This window comes from Saccostrea cucullata, unplaced genomic scaffold (assembly GCF_032062105.1).
Source record: "Saccostrea cucullata isolate Sc308-1 unplaced genomic scaffold, CSIRO_AGI_Scuc_v1 ctg20206, whole genome shotgun sequence".
In the NCBI taxonomy this organism is placed as follows: domain Eukaryota; kingdom Metazoa; phylum Mollusca; class Bivalvia; order Ostreida; family Ostreidae; genus Saccostrea; species Saccostrea cuccullata.
In genome coordinates, this window is record NW_026937980.1 from 1 (window position 1) to 8,300 (window position 8,300).

The 8,300-nt window shown below is 35.7% G+C and overlaps 1 long non-coding RNA gene and 1 pseudogene across 1 annotated transcript; both read right to left on the reverse strand.

Annotated features, from left to right (window-relative positions):
* Positions 1 to 5,736: 5,736 nt before the first annotated feature.
* LOC134249224 (uncharacterized) lies at positions 5,737 to 6,545 on the reverse strand (annotated as a pseudogene).
* A 371-nt stretch (positions 6,546 to 6,916) lies between these two features.
* Positions 6,917 to 7,766, reverse strand: LOC134249225 (uncharacterized). The gene is made up of 3 exons (XR_009988231.1): positions 7,676 to 7,766; positions 7,281 to 7,381; positions 6,917 to 6,997 (listed from the first exon to the last, which is right to left on the reverse strand). It is a non-coding gene; the product is annotated as an uncharacterized LOC134249225 (long non-coding RNA).
* Between the last annotated feature and the right edge of the window lie 534 nt (positions 7,767 to 8,300).

The window sequence follows — 8,300 nt, forward strand, 5'->3', positions numbered from 1 at the left end:
AAGGGGAAAAACAGTTCAAATCTTGTGACCAGTCGAACGCAAATGCGTCACTCCGCTTGTTCCAGGGGTCCAAAACAAAGAATAAAATTTTTTCACTTTGTAATTATTGCAACTCGCAAAAATATCACAAGTGTAAGGTCCCAAACCTTATTGAAAAATACAAAAATATGATTGCTTATACCCCAATCGTCAAAATCGAAAACTTTGCTAACAAAATCTGCTTCTACGTTTTGATCTCGTGGAACCCAAGCTACAGAAAAATCTATATTTCTTGTCAAACAATTTGTATATTTAGAAAAAGCAAGAGATTGTAAATCCGAATTCATACTGCCGATCTGCGAAATTCTAACAACGTTTTGATTGTCTGAGTATAGTTTTACAAATTTATTTTCTAAAACACCACCAAAAATTTTCACAAACACTTCAACTGTCTTAAGTTCTCTAAAAGTTGAACTTTGAACTCTTTCCGATTCGTCCCACATAACATGAAAAACTTTCTTAGTCGAATCTAACAACACCACCGCCTGCAAAATTGCTAGCATCAGTAAAAACAATGCGTTCCGGTGTGCGATACCATGGGGAAATAACCCTGGCGGGAATAGATAGGCTATTTTTTAACCAAAACTCTAGCTCACACCAGGCAGGAAGTGAAATATTAATATTTTCATCCCAACATGATGCGTTAGCAATAAGCATTGACAATTGTCTCGTTGTTATTTGACAGACAGGCCCAAGTGCAAACTTAAAAGAAATAATGCTGCCTACTACTGAAGCGAGATCTCTAGCAGAAATATTTTGTTTTTTTTTTAAGTTTATTTATCTTGCTACACAAACTCTCTAATTTATATCGAGGGATACCAATAAAACCGACTTCTAAATTCCACTCAAAACCGAGCCACTCTAACTTTTGCACTGGGTTCCAAACGCTCTTAGCTTCATTAAAGCTGACATGAACTCTTAAAAGGGCATCAGTTTTCATCTTTGTACGACTTTCTACATTCCTGCACGCCCTTGTCCGACATATTTGTTCGATTCCGCCATATTTAATCGAAGATTTTGGGCCACCTGTACCTGCTATATATAGCTTTCTAGAATTGTTTCACTTGAGTGATTTGCTAGTCTGGCTGTCGACATGTACACATCTCCGATAGCATAGTTTTTAGAAGTCCATAAACTGACCAATACATGTTTGAAAAGTAAAAATTCAACAAAAAATAGAAATATACCGAGAATTAAATTATTTTTGAATGCATTTGCTGCAATATAAAGAGTACACTAACACGGAATACATTTACAACAAAAACAATACAGCAAAAATCCATGCAGGTCGAGAAAACGCGTCAAACGCAGTGATAAAACATTTACCTGAATACTGCTATCGTTACAGAGATGTGCACATGTCGAAAGAATTATCTTATTTTACTTTTATTGAGAAATGCATCTCAGAAGTCATGTAATCCATTGCTAACTCAATAGTATAAGATTCTTGGATACACGTGGCCCATGCCGATCATTTTATTTGGTCAGGGAAAATATCAAAGGTTGAAAGCTCATTGGGGTTGATTGAAATTCTTTTTTCAAAAATAAACATTACTCTTGTTTGTAAATGTAGTAAACAAATTTTATGATTACACGGTTTAACTTCATTAAATTTATAATAAAGTATGCATTATTACGAATCATTTACCTTTTAAAAATTTTTTTTTGTCGATAGGAGAGGGGGAGGGGGTAATAAAACATACATATTAACACTCTCATAAAAATAATTTAAGAAAAACGTCTGAAACAGTCGAATTATTATCAAATAAATACTATGTATACGCTTTATTAGACCTAATATAATTTGATTTAAAGTTATTTATAATTTTATGCACAATGAAAGAAAAAAATGAGCAAGTTCACATACCCCACGCTCCCCTAAAGGTCGAAGTGCTGAAATTCCCAGGAAAAACAAGATGTGTTTGTGAAACACTATGCGCCCGGCAGCAACAAAATTCGAAAAAAGCTATTCTTAGCATAAAGGTCACAGTCAAGGTCACAAGGTCATTCACCTTGGTGTCATTTCAAAGAACTTGATTAGTAGAATATGCATACCAAATATGAAGTCTCTATCTTTTATGGTTCAAAAGTTATGGCAAAGGTTAAAGTTTGCGGACAAACAAACAAACAAACAAACAAACAAACAGACAGACAGACAGACAGGACAAAAACAATTTACGCCTCGGATCTATCGATCCGGGCGCATAATAAAGGAATCGTAATTTCCATGTAATATGCTCATCTATACACATTATGTCCTAAATATCTGCAAAGTTTGACGAAATTGTTTGAGGCGGTTTATGAGGAATTGCACCGACAAACTGCTCATCTCTCTGTGCGGAAATTCCCGTTAAAATAAAGAATTTGGAATTTTCTGGTGATGTGCAAATCTACACACACATTGTCTCCTATAAATATCTGCAAAGTTCGACAAAACTCTGTGTAGTGGTTTATGAGAAGACGCGCTGACCAAAAAAAAAGAAAAGAAAAAAAAAGACTGACTGACGGGTCAAAAACATAATACCTCACGCAGCTTATTGCGAGGGGTATAATAAACAAGTTTCATTCTGTGGTGCAATGATAATGAAAATAGAATTTAATGTGAATTAAATTTCTAGACATAAATAATTAATGATTATCAGAAAAAGCATATAGGAAGAGAGAGCAAACTCCCCATGAGAATTCCACATTATACCTACAATTAGCTTTTTAAAAATTCTCCTGTCTGTTGTCCAGGTTCGACACGTACGCTTGAGAAGGCATTTGAGAAAGTTCCCAATGTTCCCATTCCTGTGATGTAATCGTTATGTTCGTCCGTCTGTCCGTGCGTCTGTCTCTTACCATTTGGGGTACCAATCTCTTATCCGTAAATCATCCTGTACCACTTGGTGAAATTTAATGAAACTTTCACAGAATCTTAGGTTTATTACATATTACCATTGTGCAACTCCTCCTATTTTACTTTGCATGGGTGTAGCAACAAGGGGGGGGGGGGCTGCCCCCCACTTTTTTCCGCGACTATAGGTAATGTTTATTGAAGGTGTGGTTTTGTTTGTTTGTTTTTTTTTTTTTTTCTTGTCAACTTTTTCAGGTAATTAAAAAAAATTCTCTGATTGGCCACCACTTTCAAATGCGATGCTACGTGCCTGCTTTTTGATTCGACACATATATATATTTTGGGTTTAGCGACAAGAGCAAAATATGGACTTTACCATTATATGAGAGGCGGGGTATCATTTAGTGAGCTCATTGCTCACAATGCTTCTAGTTTCTCTCTCAATTTGGGCGTTTGGGCTAATTTCTTGTCCAAATTAAAATTATTATTCAATTTATGAAGTTTCGACATCCCGCCTGAGAAAAATTCTAGATCAGTTCTAACTTCTAAGCCTTACTAATGGTACAGCACAAAGTGCGTAGGATCTTATACCTATTATTGGTATAGAGGGAGAGGGGAAGAGAGAGAGAGAGAGAGAGAGAGAGAGAGAGAGAGAGAGAGAGAGAGAGAGAGAGAGAGAGTTCAATATACAAAAGAGTTAATAAAAATTATCCGTATTCAACCAGTGTCAAGTATTCCTACCCTAGCTCTTAAAATTATCTCTCAAATACTCCTAAATAAATTACAAATTAAAAAAACAAAAAATAGCTAGACTTTCAGGCTGGGATATTGAAATCTCGAGAGATTCTCTGTAACAACATAAAACAGTTACATTCCTAAAAAAAATCTCAAAATTAAATTCGGCAGAAATGTCTGTCATCCAAGAATATTTACATAACGGTCCTGTCAATTATTTCTGCATGCCTCCCCCCCCCCCCGCGCTTAAAAAAATCAAATGCCTAAATGTCAATCTGAATAGGGGATGGCCTTTCTCCGCGTGCATGTGTGAGGGTGTGTGTGTGTTAAAGAACGTAAAAATGTACACATAAAAATTTGTATTCTGGTTAATTGCTTTTAAGATTTGAAGTAAATAATTACCGTACCTCAGATTACTTGGTTTAGATTTGAGATTAGTACCAAAATAATCAGTAATAATTGACAAACGAATTTTGCGACGCAAACAATTAAACTGCAGACTATATACATGACTTTGTATAGAATGTATATTAGAACTATATGAAGATAGATAAATCACAATTGTAGCTTATGAACAGCAGTTATAATAATTTAACCCCCCCCCCCCTTTTCAGCCGCGCAAATACCAAATACCTTCTCTTTCCACTTGTGATATTTTCCCTGACCAAAATGTGATCAGCACGGACTGAGTGTATCGACGTGCTATAGTCTGTACGGAGTAATAACAGTGTGTTTACTATTGAGCTTTTATGGAGTTTATTTCTTTTTTGTGATGCATATTTCAATAAATGGGATTCAGGGTGTATATCACTTGACTTGCTGCAGGCATTTGTTTTTAAAACCGATGCAGTAACGCTACTTTCAGGTATGGGTACATTTACAGCGTTCGAGGCGTTTTCTCGTTATGAATCAATTGCATCTTTAGGACCTGCAAATCAAAGACGTAGGTTGTTTTGTTCCATTCAAATGATATAATTTCAAAATGAGTTTGCAGATTTTACTGCTTTTTATTTCAAGCTTATTCTGCATAAATTGGCGCACTGTAAAATACATACTCATGCATCTAAATTTCTCTTCCAAACTTTTATTTTCTTTTGATTCAAATCAATGATTATTCAGAAATATGATTATTATGTTGTGTGTTGTGGTTTTGAAATGTCTTGTTCACCTCATGTGTTCTCATATGCGTTACCATAGGGAATGTGCTATAATGTCGATACCCAAGCCAAAAAATCATTCAAGTGTAACGACTGCATTGGGGTATATATCGTTACAATGAGACAATGTATCTGAAAGAAATTGGCGGAATACGGGTATAGTTGGTATGAAACAAGTCATACATAGATGAAGTCGTACATAGATGAAAATGTTGCGTTTTTAAGAATTACACTAAAGACTGGTTGGGGTTATTTATAACTTACACTAGGACTCGGTTATTATAACTACACCCAGCCATCGTCTAAATACATTATAACTCCGTATGCTTTTGCTCTCCAATACAATACTAATGGTCTTAATACTTTAGTAAAAATATAACCAGCACTGCTGAGACCGAAAGGTAGGACTGTGAATGCGAAATAGCGCTTTGAACCATTGAAATTCCAGGAAAAACCTAAATATTTGTAAAAATCTGGATGGATGTTTACATGATGATATCCGCTTGTTAAATCAAATTTGATCATAAATAAACCTTTTTCGGCAAAATTAAGACCCTCTGAAGACCCCTCGAATTTGAATTTTCTCTTTAAAACGCATGCATTGACGTGTCTAAGATCAAGAATCAACCTTGGCTTTTTATTCAATGGCGCTGAAACGGTCAGTGGGTTTACACAATGGGGCGGTTCAAAGCATTCAATGACTAACTCTTTTCTCAGCAATTCTAAGATGGCCTTTTCAACAAAAGGGGCGCTTGCAGTGCTGATTTGTTGTTAGACAAACATACAACTTCAGGATATATAATAAATTCTATCCTATAGCCAAATTTGATAACATTTAAAATATAATCGTCTGGCTTTATAACATTCTTCCAAAATTCAACAGAGTTTTTTAAACGATCTTTAACTGAAATGTCTGAATTTGCATCAAAGTCAGATTTATGGTCTAATATATGACTAACATACTCAACTTCATTGCTGGTTTTCTGTTGATGTTGGAACGAGTGCTGTTGTTTGGGTTCCCTGGGGGGTTGAGCACTGGAGTTGCTGAGTGTACGGGCAGAATCTTGCAAAATGGCCCGGGAGTCGACAGTAGTGGCAGACGATGTTGCGACTTGTGTTTGTAGGGGATTTCTGTAATTTGCTGAACTGGGCGCAATGAATCTAGGGTTGAACTGCTGGCGGTAGTTGAATTTTGCACTGCCGAGAAAAAGCTGCCTAGAGGACAAACCATCGAACACTCCTGAAGTTTTAGGGAAAACGGGTCTGTCGTAAGGAGATTTACGTTTCTTGTTGGCGGCTCTTGAAATAGCGGAGCGCAGTCTGGCGGCATCCTCGCTATTGTCAGCAATATCAGAATCCACATACTCCTTAACCGTGTCCCACCCATGTTTATCAGCTATTCGTAATATCTTGTTTCGTTGACGAATGGCCTCTGTCTCGGAGGAAATTAAATCTGTGACACCGCTGAAATCGCCAGAGATGAGTTTTTGTGATAACAGTTCTAAACCTCGCAATCTCTCCTCATTAAACTGAAACTGTATTTTGTTTCCTTCTCCGCGGAACTCAAATTTATTTGTTGGTTTAAGCTTATCTTGTATTTCAGAAAGAATGAGAGTTTTTTGCTTTTTAAGGGCGGTGTCTAACCTGCTGTTGAATAAACTGACGGCGTCAATAACATCAAAATCCTGGCCGGAATTAGAATTTGTCTCTGTACGTAGTTCTCGAGGAACATCTCTATTACTTGTAGAAGTTGAACTTGATTCTGTTGACATGCCAAAGACTTACTACAACCTGCGATTCTTTGTAACGAACGTCGCATTAATTGAACATTCCCCGGTAAAAGTATTTATAGTGAGCGCTAAATCGCTCGTGCATGAAAAACCAGTTTCTTTAGATACGAAGTTACACGGAGAATACCGAAGTAAAAACGTAAAGAAATAAATAGAATAAAGTAACTGTCTGTCAGGGCTCTCACAAAATAAGCCTGATAGAAAATTAGAACAGTCAGGGTATATTTTTCATACATCATAAAATAATTGCCGTGTTGTAACTGAAATCCTTTTATTTTACAAGATAGAAAATTTGTCTAAATAATGTAATTTCCTTAAATTTTTCTTTCAATTCTAAACAATTCTTGAACATTAGACTTACCGTCCTTCATGAGGTCCCAGCTTTTCCAGACAGACCCTACTGTGACAACCTGTAATCCACTGGGTGTGTTCAGTAATTCCTGAGGAGAAAAAAAAATAAAAAATTTCCAGGGACTTGATAATTAATATTTTTCAGTTGCTGTTGAGGTCACAATCAGTGAAATCTGTCTAATCAGACATGCACTGGGAGACAAATTTTGTGTGTGAATAGACAGGGTGTCCGATTGTGCAGTGTGAAAAACATGGAAAATAGTAAAATGGGAAAGAAATCCAAGGTCAGAATTCACAGTGTGTCAAATTATTCAGGTGTTGCATTAGACAGTTTACACTGTATTTCTGTTTAACAACAGTCCTAGATGTTACCTCTGCAATTCTTGGTCCAACTCCAAGAATGTGTTCTGCTAGAATTTCCCCAGCTTGTCTGAAAAGTTCCAGACATATCTGGTCTTTTTTCTCTTTGGCACCTAAGAAGATATGAGCAATTGATGTCATTTTATTTTCTTTTGATTTCAAAGCAGGAGTTCAAATTCTCATTTACATACATGTATGTACATGTTTATTTTTTTTTTCCAAAAATGCTTTTAAAATAACATTTGTCAGACAGCATTGTCCAAGCAAAAAGAATTAACTTCGAATGTCATTGAAAATCACCATTTGTATATCTCTGAATAGCACTCACCGCTGTTTAAAATCTACTATGATTTTCTGATATATGAAAGAAGTTAGGTATTTAGAATAAGATATAATCCACTGAATACCTTTAGCAAGTTCTTTACATAAGCCAGCAATGTAGGATTTGTCAAACTTGGAATAAAAGTAATGTAGGATTTCATTTCTATCACTGATCTGTAAAAGAATAATACCAGTAGCTCTATACATCAATCACTCTTCACGCTTTTTATACATTTTTATCAGAAACTTAAAATTATATGTTTTTGTGGCTCATGGTGAAGGTTTTAGTTTCTATAATGCAAGTCAAACTCGAAAGTCAAGGGATTAAAAGTGTTGGTTCCAAAAAATAAATCTAATTAGCAGGAATAAACCTGTGAAATAAGAAACCCTTGAAGCAATCAATTAGGAATGTTAGTCAAGGCTGAAGTTTTTTTAAGTAGGACAAATTCTGAGGGCAAAATCAAACATATTGGTACTTCAGAAAATTAACTTGTCGCAAGGAATACACCTGTGAAATGATTTGAAAACCCTAGCACCAGGTATTCAGATGTTATAGCAAAATCAATTTTTTTAAAGGTCAGTCAAATTCCAAGATGGAAGGTCAAAATTGATGGTATTCGAAGAACGTTCTTGTAACACGGAAATCACTTGTGAAACAGAAAGCCCCCCCAAAAAACCATTTACAGTGTAATTCTTATTGCCAAGTTTAAA